This window comes from Macaca mulatta, chromosome 6 (assembly GCF_049350105.2).
Source record: "Macaca mulatta isolate MMU2019108-1 chromosome 6, T2T-MMU8v2.0, whole genome shotgun sequence".
Classification (NCBI taxonomy): Eukaryota; Metazoa; Chordata; class Mammalia; order Primates; family Cercopithecidae; genus Macaca; species Macaca mulatta.
In genome coordinates, this window is record NC_133411.1 from 41,318,038 (window position 1) to 41,331,369 (window position 13,332).

A 13,332-nucleotide genomic window follows, 5' to 3' on the forward strand; every position below is an offset into this window, starting at 1 on the left:
AAAATCAATGAGAAGTAAGAGCTTAAGGACTTTTCACTTTTTTTCTGAGTATGCTTACAGTCACATGCATGCCTGTAGTGTTTTAGAATCCCAGAAATACCTTAGGGCTTTTCCAAAGCTCCTACAGAATTTTTGTTTAACTGATTTTTCTTTTTAGCTTCATAGTTTGTCTACTGTTTGCCTCAACAGTTATTCATGGCTTCAGTCAGACATGAAGTTAAGCAACTGCCTCAGAGAAGAGGATTTTTGCACTGATAGCTCTGACTGAGGTCAAATAAAAACAGTCTTGCAAGTGGACTATTAAGTAAACCATCAAACAAGACAAACAATTGCAATGCTCTGGCAAGGGTCTTTGAAGAGTCTCCAAACCCTTTCTACTTCCAGTTGCAGCCAGGCTGCCGGTTTTCACTCTGATGCAGACTGTCAGTTTTCAAGGCTACCACAGAGCTGGATGCTAGAAAGTGGAATTATGATAAATTAAAACATCGCAAAACTTTCTGTTCTTTTTTTTTTTTAATTTATTTATTATTATTATACTTTAAGTTGTAGGGTACATGTGCATAATGTGCAGGTTTGTTACATATGTATACTTGTGCCATGTTGGTGTGCTGCACCCATCAACTCGTCATTTACATCAGGTATAACTCCCAATGCAATCCCTCCCCCCTCCCCCCTCCCCCCTCCCCATGATAGGCCCCTGTGTGTGATGTTCCCCTTCCTGAGTCCAAGTGATCTCATTGTTCAGTTCCCACCTATGAGTGAGAACATGCGGTGTTTGGTTTTCTGTTCTTGTGATAGTTTGCTAAGAATGATGGTTTCCAGCTGCATCCATGTCCCTACAAAGGACACAAACTCATCCTTTTTGATGGCTGCATAGTATTCCATGGTGTATATGTGCCACATTTTCTTAATCCAATCTGTCACTGATGGACATTTGGGTTGATTCCAAGTCTTTGCTATTGTGAATAGTGCTGCAATAAACATACGTGTGCATGTGTCTTTATAGCAGCATAATTTATAATCCTTTGGGTATATACCCAGTAATGGGATGGCTGGGTCATTGAGATTCTGCCACTTTCCCTGGGGTGGGCAGGGGGCGAGGCGGGGAATGGGCTTCATATTACTGCAAGCCTTTTGTTAGTTTTTAGAGTTCTGAAAGTTTTGATTTTAACAAGTTTTTGCCAATTTTCTCATTGCTTTTACAGAAGAGAGAATTTTCAAACTTTAATCTGTAATTTTCACTAAAGTCCTACAATCAGTTTTAAATTCCCCAACTGTCTTGATTCAGGTTAAAAAAAAATTTAAATTTCCTCGATGATTGATAAGAAGAGTGTTTTTCCCTCCTCTTCTAGATACAAATTATTATTCTGATTATGGTGACTAAAATCTCTAGTAAATAGTTTACTGTGCACCTGACATGAACTAAAGACTTAATAGAGATTGAGTATGAAGTATGATTCCTTTGCAGTTACAAAAACAAGAATATAAAGGCTATTTTAAAATATTAATAGAAATTATTTACATAGTTATTTATTCATTAGGAGCAAAACCTAGATGATGAAATTGTCTTTGTCCTAAAAAAATCCAGCATTCTAATTTCAATTGGCAGTATTTTAATTAATGAGAGACTTCATAATAAATCATTTGTCAAAATTATAAATATACTAAATTTCACACTGATGTATCTCTGAATTGCTTTAAATTAGATAATTTGTAATGTGATTCATCTTCTTCAGGCAGCACCTTTTGTGGCAGTGAAATGGATCCATACATTCTTCTGTTTGCCTTTTTGCCCTGTTCTGACACTTAAAGCCATCACATAAGTTTCTTGGAAAACAAAAATAATTTCTTAAGAGTTTTTGGTTTTGTATACTTCCAACAACACCTCTGGGTAACCTAAATAATACTTGAAATGCGTTCTCCATTGTCTCAATGTACTTGACGTGGTCTAATTTATAAAACAGACCCTTATAAATGTGATGTATTTCAGCAAAATACACTCCATGAGGTATTTTATTACAATTTATGAACAATTCTACGGATGGAAAAAGTTACACTTACAGTCATGTTACAGCCTCCCACTCTGTAGATGTCTTTGATACTAGTGCTTTCTGAAAAATTCTGACACCAAATGTCACTTGGCTTAGTAGAGATGATTAAAAAAAAAAAAAAAAAAAAAAAAAAAAGAGCAGGCTATCTGAAAGAATCAGCATTAATTTTCTATCTTTTAATTCTTGCTTGACATATCTCATTTAACCCTTTTTATCTGGGAGAGTTTTGTGAAATTAAGAATCTAGCTTCACATTGGAGGCCGTGCTGGAAATATGGATGACATAAAAATTTGCTAATATTGTCAAACAATCAGTAACCACAAGAATGCAACTAGGTACAGAAGAGATATATTGCCATCTGACTTTTAAACCATGAAACTGTGTGATAATTCTGCAAAGTATGTTTTGTCAGCAAACAAACTGAGTTAGCAGTTCCCATAGTCAAAGTGCCAGACAGCTCATGTACAAGGGAATTGAAACATTGAAAGGGATTTCTTCCCTTGGTTCCTTTCATAACCTTACACACCTGTTATAGTTAGAGGGAGAATACTTGAAATTATTTTTGGAAGATACAGGAACTTTTGGGGGAAAAAGGGCTACAGAATTTTGCCTGTAAAATCATGCTAATCTCTGTACAGAAATGTCTGACAATTCAGAAGCTGAAAGGCAGCAAAATCTCTAAGTGTCAGATGAAGCTTAACGTCAAAGGAAAGGGCAAGAGTCTCAGGAGAGAGGTAAGCAATTAAAAATAGCTCTACAATAACCACAATGTCGTTTAAAAATCTGTAGTATCCCTGCCAGGTTAAATATACTGAGAATTTATCAACCCTAAAAACTATAGGAAATGTTTTCTTATTGAAGGCACCAGGGCGCTGGGAACATTCTCTCCTTCTCTAAATTTTCTCAATAAACTCCAGAATTCTCTTACATAAGTTGCATGGAATCATAAATTTGTTTATCTAATACATTACAAAGATGTCTAGCAGCACATCAGCATTAAGGGGTATCTTTTACTTGTTGTTCTCAGCTTTGGAGCTTTGGCAAAAACTCAGAAACAATTAAAAGTCTCAATGTACATACTGTTAAACATATATCTTAAAACAGGCAGGGAATAATTATAGTGGTCCAGACAAGGAAAAATGGCAACTTGAACTAAGTTTCTGTTGATATAAATAGACTTGGACATAAAGATATTATAGAATGAACATCTATTTTAAAATTAACTAGGTAATAAGTATGATTTATGTGGGAGGGTGGGGGAAGATAAAAGTTGACCCCTAGATTTTGAACATGACGAAATGGATGAATAATGATCCCATTCATCATATAAAAAATAATTGAAAAGGATTATATTTGATGTAACAAAATCATGAGACTGATATTGTACCTTTGAAGTTTGAGAATATTTTCAGATATCTGACGGATAATATTAAGTGTATAGTCCAATATGTGTCTGGAGTTCAGAAAATAATTCTGGACTACAGAAAAAAAGCCAAGAGCTATAAACAAATAGGTACATGGTAACTGAAGCCATTGTTAAAAATAAAACTTCCTGGCTGGGTGCAGGGGCTCACACCTGTAATCCCACCACAATGGGAGGCCAAGTTAGGCGAATCACTTGAAGTCAGAAGTTCAAGACAAGCCCAGTCAACATGGTGAAAACCCATCTCTACTAAAACTACAAAAATTAGCCAGGTGTGGTGGTGCCTACCTTTAATCCCAGCTACTCTGGTGACAGAGACACGATCTTGAACCCTGGAGGCAGATGTTGCAGTGAGCCAAGATGGCGCCACTGCACTCCAACCTGTGCAACAAAGCGAGATTCTGTCTCAAAAAACAAACAAACAAAAGATGAGATTTTCTAATATAAAAGTAAAGATTATGAAAAGAAAAAAGATCTATATATGAAATTCAAATAATTCCAGTAATTAATGGCCAATATTGAGAGGTGACAATGTGCTAGCAGCCCTCACTCTCAGCACCTCCTCCGCCTCCACGTCCACTCTGGCAGAGCTTGAGGAGCCCTTCCGCCCGCCACCGCACCGTGGGAACCTCTCTCTGGGGTGGCTGAGGCAGGAGCCACCTCCCTCTGCTTGCCGGAGGGTGTGGAGGGACAGGCGCCTGCGGGAACCCGGGCTGGGCACAGTGCTGGCTAGCCAGTGCGAGTCCTCGCGGGCAGGGGCGCAGGCTCAGCGGGCCCACACACAGAGTGGCCGGCAGGGCGCCACCGGCCCGGGGCAGAGAGGGGCTTAGCACCTGGGCCAGCAGCTGCGGAAGTTGTGCTGGGTCCCCCAGCAGTGCCTGCCAGTCGGCGCTGCACTCAAATTCTCTCAGGGTTTAGCTGCCTCCCGGCGGGGCAGGGCTGGGGACCTGCAGCCCGCCATGTCTGGGCTTCCCCACTGCCGTGGGCTCCAGCGCTGCTGGAGCGATGGGGCTGCGCCCTGCTGCATGGAGCCTGGTCTCATCAACAGCCCAACGGCTGAGGAGTGCAGGCGTGGCTCCGGACTGGTGGGCAGGTCTGCCTGCAGCCCCTGTGCGGGATCCACTAGGTGAAGCCAGCTGGGCTCCTAAGCCAGATGGAGACTTGGAGAACTTTTATGTCTAGGTAGAGGATGGTAAATACACCAATCAGCAGTCTGTGTCTAGTTCAGGGTTTGTAAATACACCAGTCAGTACTCTGTGTCTAGCTCAAGGTTTGTAAATACACTAATGGGTACTCTGTATCTAGCTAACTCTGTATCTAGCTAACCTAGTGGGGACTTGGAGAACTTTTCCATCTAGCATTCTGTGTCTAGCTCAAGGATTGTATGTGCACCAATCAGCACTCTGTGTCTAGCTCAGGGTTTGTAAATACACCAATCAGTACTCTGTGTCTAGCTCAGGGTTTGTAAATACACCAATTGGTACTCTGTATCTAGCTAATCTAGTGGGGACTTGGATAACTTTTCAGTCTAGCACGCTGTCCAGCTCAAGGATTGTAAAGTCACCAACCAGCCCTCTGTCAAAACGGACCAATCAGCTCTCTGTAAAATAGACCAGTTAGCTCTCTGTAAAATGGACCAATCAGCAGGATGTGGGTGGGGTCAGATAAGGGAATAAAAGCAGGCTGCCCGAACCAGCCAGCGCCAACCTGCTCTGTCTAGTTCTGAACTGTGGAAGCTTTGTTCTTTTGCTCTTTGCAGTAAATCTTGCTGCTGTTCACTCTTAGGGTCCACACTGCCTTTATGAGTTGTAACACTCACGGCAAAGGTCTGCAGCTTCACTCCTGAAGCCAAAGAGACCACAAACCCACTGGGAAGAATGAACAACTCCAGACGCGCTGCCTTTAAGAGCTGTAACGCTCTCCAGGAAGGTCTGCAGCTTTACTCCTGACAAGGAGACCACGAACCCACCAGAAGGAAGAAGCTCCAGACACATCTGAACGTCTGAAGGAACAAACTCCAGTCACACCATCTTTAAGAAGTGTAACACACACCGCGAGGGTCCGTGGCTTCACTCATGAAGTCAGTGAGACCAAGAACCCACCAGTTCCGGACACAATATGAAAAGAATGTGCCCCCAGTGAAGACAAGAGAGTAATTGCCAAAGAGGTAGGAAAGGAAACCAGAAAGATATATTATTTCAGTAACCAATAAAGGGATCATTTAAATAAATGGGGCGTATTCAATTATGTCAGATTGTGCTGAGACACTTACAAAGAATTTTAAATCTCCAGTGCATTTGGTAGCATGGAGGTGGTTGGTTACTTTAGCCAGTCAGGTTGGAACAGATTAAGGAGTGAGTGGAGAGTTGAGGAAATAGCAACTGCAAGTAGATACAACTCTCTTGAAAGACATGCTAGGAAATGAGAGAAAACTAAGATAACAGAGGGAAAAGGTGGTGGGGTAAAATGTGTTTTTTAAAGAGTTGAATAGATCTGAGGATATTTAATTGCTGCCAGTAAGAATATCATTAAGAAATACAACAGCGTTACTATAACTATGCAGTGCATATTTCAAATAGCTAGAAGATATTTTGAATATGGTCACAACAAAGAAATAATAAATTTTAAAAGTGATGGATATGATAATTACCCCAATTTGGTCATTATACTATGTGTATGTGCATTGAAACATCACATTGTATCCAATAAATATATATAATTATGTGTTAATTAATTATAAATAAAATAAAGTGTCAATTCTCAAAGAGAAGCAGTATAACCAACAGGGTAAATTCTTTTGAAAGACAGAAGATTAAAAGAGAAAGAAAAAGAGAAGGAGGGAGGGAAGGAAGGAGAAAGAAAGAAAAAAGAAAGAAGAGAGAGAGAAAGAAAGAGAGGAGGGAAGGAAGGCGGTTTTAGATAGGATATGGGAAAGAGGAAGCCCTCAAATATAACCAAAGAGAAGTAAAAGAGAATGGGTATGTGTTATGGCTAATTTCATGTGTCTACTTCACTGGATCACAAGATGCCCAGATATTTGGTTAAACAGTATTTCAGGTGTGTCTGTGAGGGTATTTCTAGAAGAGATTCATGTTTGAATCAGTATGGTGAGTAAAGCAGATATCCCTCTCCATGTGGATAGGCATCATCCAATCCACTGAGGGCCTGGATAGGACACAAAGGTAGAGGAAGAGAGAATTTTCTTTCTACACCTGACTGCTTGAACTGCTACATCAGCCTTCTCTTGCCCTTAGACTGGGACTTACACCATCAGCACTACCAATTGTCAAATTTTCGGACTCCTACCAGAGCTACACCGTTGGCTTTTCCGTGTGTGTGTGTAACATATATATTAAGAGAGAGAAAGAGAGACAGAGAATGAACCAAAGGGGAAAAATACAAATAAGAATGAATGCTGACATCATATGAGAAATAATGCATCCTACAAGACAATGAAACAGTATTTTTAAAGAGCTAAAAAATCTTTTAAGTCACTGCTAACCTAAAATCCTATATTCAGTAGAATAGCCTTCAAATATAAAGGTGAAGTAAAAACATTTTCAGAGTAACAAAGCTAATAAGACTTCATTGGCAGCAGATTGGCACTACAAAAATTGGTGAAGGGAGTACTTCAGCTTTAAGTTATGGTACCAGATACAAACACAGGTCTACAGAAAGAACAGAAGAGCATTGGAAATGGCAAGTATGAAATGCTTTAGTTATTAATTTCTTTAAAAAATAATTACCTACTTAAAGCAAAAATAATAATCCATTATGTAGTTTGTAGCATGCATAGAAATAAAATATATGAAAAAGTAGCACAAAAACCAAACATTAGATATATTCCAGATGAGTTATTAACAAATATTTAAACTAAAATTCTAAAGACTTCGGAAACATATATAGGAGAACATAATTTATGAACTGGAGTAGTAATATATTTTTTGAATGAGAAAAAGGAACAAAACAAAGGAGAATGATTGGTAAGCTCAAATATACTGAATTGAGTAGGATAGGGCACTATAAACAAAAATGAAAGAAAAATGATAAACCGGGAAAAGATATTTATCCACAAATTGCAAATAATTAGTATTTAGATTACTATATAAAGAATAATGATCAAGTCGATAAGTAATAAAAGAGTGATCCAAAGCAAATAAAATGACCAAAAGGTCAATATTATTCATGGGGAAGAAACTAAAAGTATTAATAAATATATTAAACACAACTCAAACTTAAAGAATTCTGGACAATTATCACTAAAACAATCATATGACACCAGTTCATGTTCATTCAACTGACAAAAAATTTGGAAGTCTGGCAATAAGGCTATTTTACTTCTCTTATGCTGCTGATGAGCGTGAATTGGTACATACTCTTTGGTAAATGATTTGGCATTAGCTGATAAAGTTGAAAATGCATTTTTCCTATGACCACGTAAGTTTCTTCCTGGAAACTTTAACACACATAGACATAAGGGACATGGACGAGAATATTCACATCTTTGTTGATAACAGCAAAAACCGGAACAACCAAAATTCTGACTAATCAAAAAAGAAATAAATATATTTTATATATTTGTATAAGGGGATAATTCACAATAATTAAACAACAAAGAATAACAGCAATTTAAAATAAGCACAAAAACGAAGTTTCAAGATGATAAATTCAGCATACTACTTATATAAGCTTAAAACAAAAGAAAACTGTGTTTATGAACCCATACCTATGTATATTTATGCGTTATATGAGGTGGGCAGATGTCTCACAATGATAGATAATTATAATCTGCAAGGTTTTACTACTTTTGATGACAGAAACTAGTCTACTCCATCCTTGTTTCTCAATACAGAACATGTAGTAGGGGCTTCATAAATAATTGATAAATAACGATAAAATTCAGGTTTCATGACTCTCAACTCCAATTCTCATCATATTTATGCAATACTAGGTAAGGCTTTTGTAAACATGCAATATATGTTGAAAGAGAAAGTTAGCTTGTCTTCAGAGTAGCTGAAAACAAATACCAAAAAACTTTGCTAATTTTAGCTTTTAAAAAAATCTCAAAAATTATGGGTAACACAGTAGCATTCCTACTCAAAGGACCATATATTTGAAATATTGTTCTTCAAATAACTATGCTTCCATGTACCAACAGGAAAAAGAATGTCACTCTCATGCTACATTTATATATAATTCCAACATCTTCTCTTTTCTCATGAATGTCTGAAATTACATTGTTCTCCAGATGCCAGTCGCAAGACCAACTCTGACCCATCAATAGTTTACTAAAGACAAGCCCAAATTGTCACAAATCCAGAAAGACAAAACTCACTGTAACATCACTACATTCTTCATTGAGATTATGATCATTGTAAAGCAAATTTATTTAATAGGAATTTTCCACCTTTTTTATTATGCTACACCTCATATGTAAATATGTACAGTAACAATTCCATGGGTACACCTAGCAAGAGGCATCATTCAATATACCCTCCAACTCACATTTCAGTTTCTCAAAAACTTTTATCCCAAGCAAAAAAAACACATACTGACTAGTGTGTCCTCCCCACTCTATCTCCTCCACTTACGTCATTGGACATCTGTCCTTGGTCTTTTAATTTGTGTCAGTGTAAGACAGAAACACTATGTGGGCACAGAAAAAGTCCATTACTGTTTTACATTTATCTCTTCTCATCTGGGAAGTTGAGATACACAGGTTTGTGACAAAGGAGTTTTGGAAGAAAAACATTAGAAGCTAGGAGATGTCATTTATGCATTATCCAAAAATCTATTTTATTCTAACAGTAATTTAACTGTCTAAATCCACATTCACCTATGAAATTGTTTCATATGTGAGTGTATGTATTACAGTGGAAAAAAGGCAAAGAACCACAGTTGTTAGGTAAATCTCAACTGCTTTGAGATCTCTTAGTGTAGTCCTGCCAGAAAAAGCAAGCCCAACTGGAAAATGTTTTGCCCTCCATCACAAAGTCAAATTGTAAGCTTATTACGTAGGCTACCAATAACTGTCTGCTGTCCCCCTAAATTATACGATTACCCTTTTAATTCCTACAAACTAATGTTCATAGCTAATAGGATAACAGTGATCTTTCTCTCAAACCATAGTCCAGAACTTAGTGTGCCCTTCTAATCTACAAGATGAGTGTGATGGTTAATATTGAGTGTCAACTTGATTGGATGGAAGGATGCAAAGTATTGATCCTGGGTGTGTCAGCGAGGGTGTTGCCAAAGGAGATTAACATTTGAGTCAGTGGACTGGGAAAGGCAGACCCACCCTCAATCTGGGTGGTTACAAGCTAATGAACTGCCAGCTCAGCTTGAATAAAAGCAGAAGAACATAGAAGGACTAGACTGGCTAAGACTTCTGGCCTCCATTTTTCTCCCATGCTGGATGCTTCCTGCCATTGAACATTGGATTCCAAGTTCTTCAGCTTTTGGACTCTTGGATCTATGCTAATGGTTTGCCAGAGGCTCTCAGGCCTTTGGACACAGACTGAAGGGTGCACTGTCAGTGTCCTTACTTTTGAGGTTTTGAGACTCGGACTGGTTTTCTTGCTCCTCAGCTTGCAGATGGCCTATTGTGGGACTTCACCTTGTGATCATGTGAGTCAATACACCTTAATAAACACCCTTTCATATATACCTCTATACCATTAGCCCTGTCCCTCTAGAGAACCCTAACACAATGGGTATGGATGTGCCCACAAGAGCTCCCTGGCCAGTATCAGTAGGGTAGAAGTATGCAGTCATCATTAGACTCTGAAGCTTAACCAAGCTAAACATGGTAATCTAGTAGCCACAGTCCAGCTTCTTTGCTATGGTGGCCTCGTTAGGGATAAGAAGTGACTTGAGGAATGGAAAGAGAGCTAAGTTGTTGTCAGTGGATTTAACAATATCATTCTCACTTGCAGTATGCTGATTTCCAGGGCGAGTTCTTCAGAAACTGCTTTTTCTCCTGAAATCAGGCCATACGAAAAGAAGATGTTGTCTCCCGGAACAGATCATTCACCCTGCCTGGCCCTCAGTCAAGTTTCCAGCAGCCTGGGATGTCTGAAGAATGACAAGCCTAAGAGTCAATGCCCAGAGATGCCCAACATACATTCTACAGTAATACTTGGGGAAAGAGGATGAAAATGATTTCTGTGTGAAAAGGACAAATAACAGTTAATTTCTACTGGAAAAGTAAACAAAAACCATAATTAAAATTGCTCAAAAGTAAATTCTGATGCATGGCTTTGCGCTCCTGATGCGTGTTCCAAAGCCTTCAAACCCATAGCATATAGCACCTTTTCTGTAATCCTTTACCCACCTTTACCCAGTACCTATCAGGGGACACAGTTACCCGCTGCTCTGCACCAAATCATCACCCATCTTTCGAACACTGTGATGTACTTGCATGATAGTCAGCTTACCAATGTGTTTGAGTATGCAATGGGATTGCAAACTGACCAAAGATTTTGTAAAGAATATGAGGTTGGTAAGGACCATATCAGTTTTAAAGGTGAACCATGGACCCCCATCACCAGAGCCAAATGAGAGCCCTTTAGTTCAAGCTGTATCTAAATGGAATGTACAAAAAACTGCTTCTCTTTGATATTTGGTCTGCTTTTTTCCAATGGCAGCATTGTTCTCATCAGACTGGTGTCAACTGCCAACTTGTAAATAAAATATAAGCTTAATTTTGAGCTGATTATGGGCAACATCATAACCTCATTTATTCAGACAATCTACCCAAATCACAGACAGTTCTTTAACTGGCCACTTTTAAGAGAACACTTGCCAAATAATGGGCTTGTTAAATAGCAAATGTCAATAACAGATTTCTAATGTGACTAACAGGCACTCACTGAAGCTGAAACAAATGTCTGAACCCAATGGAATGTTAATCTAATATGAATATGCTTATGCTAGCAAACACTAAAGCTAGATGAAAAGCATGACATAGTTTTAAAAATAGTAACCTCATATAAATATTCTAGAAAATTTTAAAATGTAGATGGATATTTTTTAAATGGTAAGCTATGCATATTTTTACATATATATGCAAAACATCGTACAATTCAAATGTATTTTAAATCTCAATCTATTTCAGGGTCACCGTGTTTTGATTAGTAAGTATCAAACCCAGCCCAGAGAAATTTAAAAGAATTGGTTTAGCTGGGGGTGGTGTCTCACATCTCTAATCCCAGTACTTTGGAAAGCCAAGGCTGGAGGATCAGTTGGACCCAAAATTTCAAGGCCAGCCTAAGCAACATAGTGAGACCCTGTTTCTCCAAAAACAAAAATGTTTTAAAAAAATAGCCAGGCATAGTGGGGTGTACCTGTAGTCCCAGCTACTCAGGAAACAGAGAGAGGAGAATCACTTGAGCTCAGGAGGTGAAGGCTGCAGTGTTGCCCATCACTGCACTCCAGCATGGGCAACACAGTGAGACTCTATCTCAAAAATAAAATAATAAAATAAAATAAAGAATTGGTTTAACTTTCCAGATTTACAGATATTTCTGATAGGTGTTTGGATTGAACTTGGTTAAAGAAGAAATTGTTAAAGAAGACCAGGGATACAGACACAGCAACCCAGCAGCAGCTAAAGTAAAAAAGTTTGGAGCTAGACAGATAAGAACTGGAATTCTAGCTCCTATACTTACCAGCTGTAATATTTTGGACATGTTACTTAACCATTCTAAACCTCTATTTTCTTTACCTGTAAAATAGAAGTGAAAACATCTGAGTCACTGGGTTGTTTTAAGGATTAAATTAGATATCATTTGTAAACCTGTAACCCAGAGTCTGAGCCATAGCAAGTGGCAGGAAATGGGCACTTCCATCACTTTGCATACATACTTCCCATGAACTCTCTTACTGGAAGATATTCCCAGATGCCTGCTATATTCTGTGAACTCTAACCCTAGAAAAATAAAATATCTTCTTTTATGGTAGTTTCATTTTCTTTATCAAGGTTAAGTTTCATTCATATTTTGCCACCATACTAAAATATTCCCAGTTTAAGAATGTTTCTTCTACACAGTTCTTGGCCTCCTACCACTCAACAGTATTATAGTTCTTTACGAGATAAGGTACTTGATTCCATTCATTTCTTAAATTTCCTTTTTTTTCAAGAAACCTCATGCATAATATGTACCTGGCAGGAGGGATCCCATGATCACAAAGGTGGTTTTCTCAGAGTGAGACTTAACCATTGTCTCCGAGGTGCTGATTCCTGATATTTCCCCAAATGTGAGACGCTCGACTGCATACTTTATGGTAGTGGGGGCCTGTGTTTGCACTCTCCCCTAATGTTTTTGATATAAAATAAAAGAAACTTCATGTCCTCAAATCTTTGGGGATTTCTAAAATATCTATTTACTAATTGCATGCTATTATTTTTATTCAAAACCTTTCAGACAAAGATTGATTGAGGAAGTTAACTTTTTCTGGGATAATGTTAGGTTATCTTGACCTTGAATTCAACTTCAGCTAATTTGTTTCTTTTTTTTTTTTTTTCTTTACTACAGAGTCTTATCATTAATCCCATATCCCATTAAAAACTGCTTTGATCCCCAGTCAGCCTTCCTAATCTAATGTTTCGGAAAAGATATTCTGCTCTCTGTTCTGGAAGACTTATTTTCCTACATTTGGTCAGGAAAAAAAAAATGTCAAAGGTTTGAAAGATTAAGAAAAATGCTGAATGAAACCCTAGGTCCACATTGTGGTTCTGACAGTCTGGTTATTCTTTGGGTGTCAGCATTTTTTGCTGACTCCTCCCTCCATTTCACCCTTGGTTCACTGTCTTTGAAAAAGTAATCGGTGCCATGAGCAAGGCTCATTGTGTTGGAT

General features: G+C 38.2%; 1 long non-coding RNA gene and 1 other non-coding gene across 2 annotated transcripts in view; one reads left to right on the top strand and one right to left on the bottom strand.

Moving 5' to 3' along the window:
* LOC114678680 (uncharacterized) overlaps window positions 1-3,867 on the bottom strand; it is a 32,562-nt gene extending 28,695 nt beyond the window's left edge. The window contains exon 1 of the long non-coding RNA XR_013418171.1: window positions 3,763-3,867. This is a non-coding gene — a long non-coding RNA (uncharacterized LOC114678680). The remainder of the gene's footprint in view (window positions 1-3,762) is intronic.
* Window positions 3,868-12,629: 8,762 nt separating this feature from the next.
* On the top strand, window positions 12,630-12,791 carry LOC114679198 (U1 spliceosomal RNA). Its single transcript, XR_003730869.2, has one exon. It is a non-coding gene; the product is annotated as a U1 spliceosomal RNA (small nuclear RNA).
* Window positions 12,792-13,332: the final 541 nt, after the last annotated feature.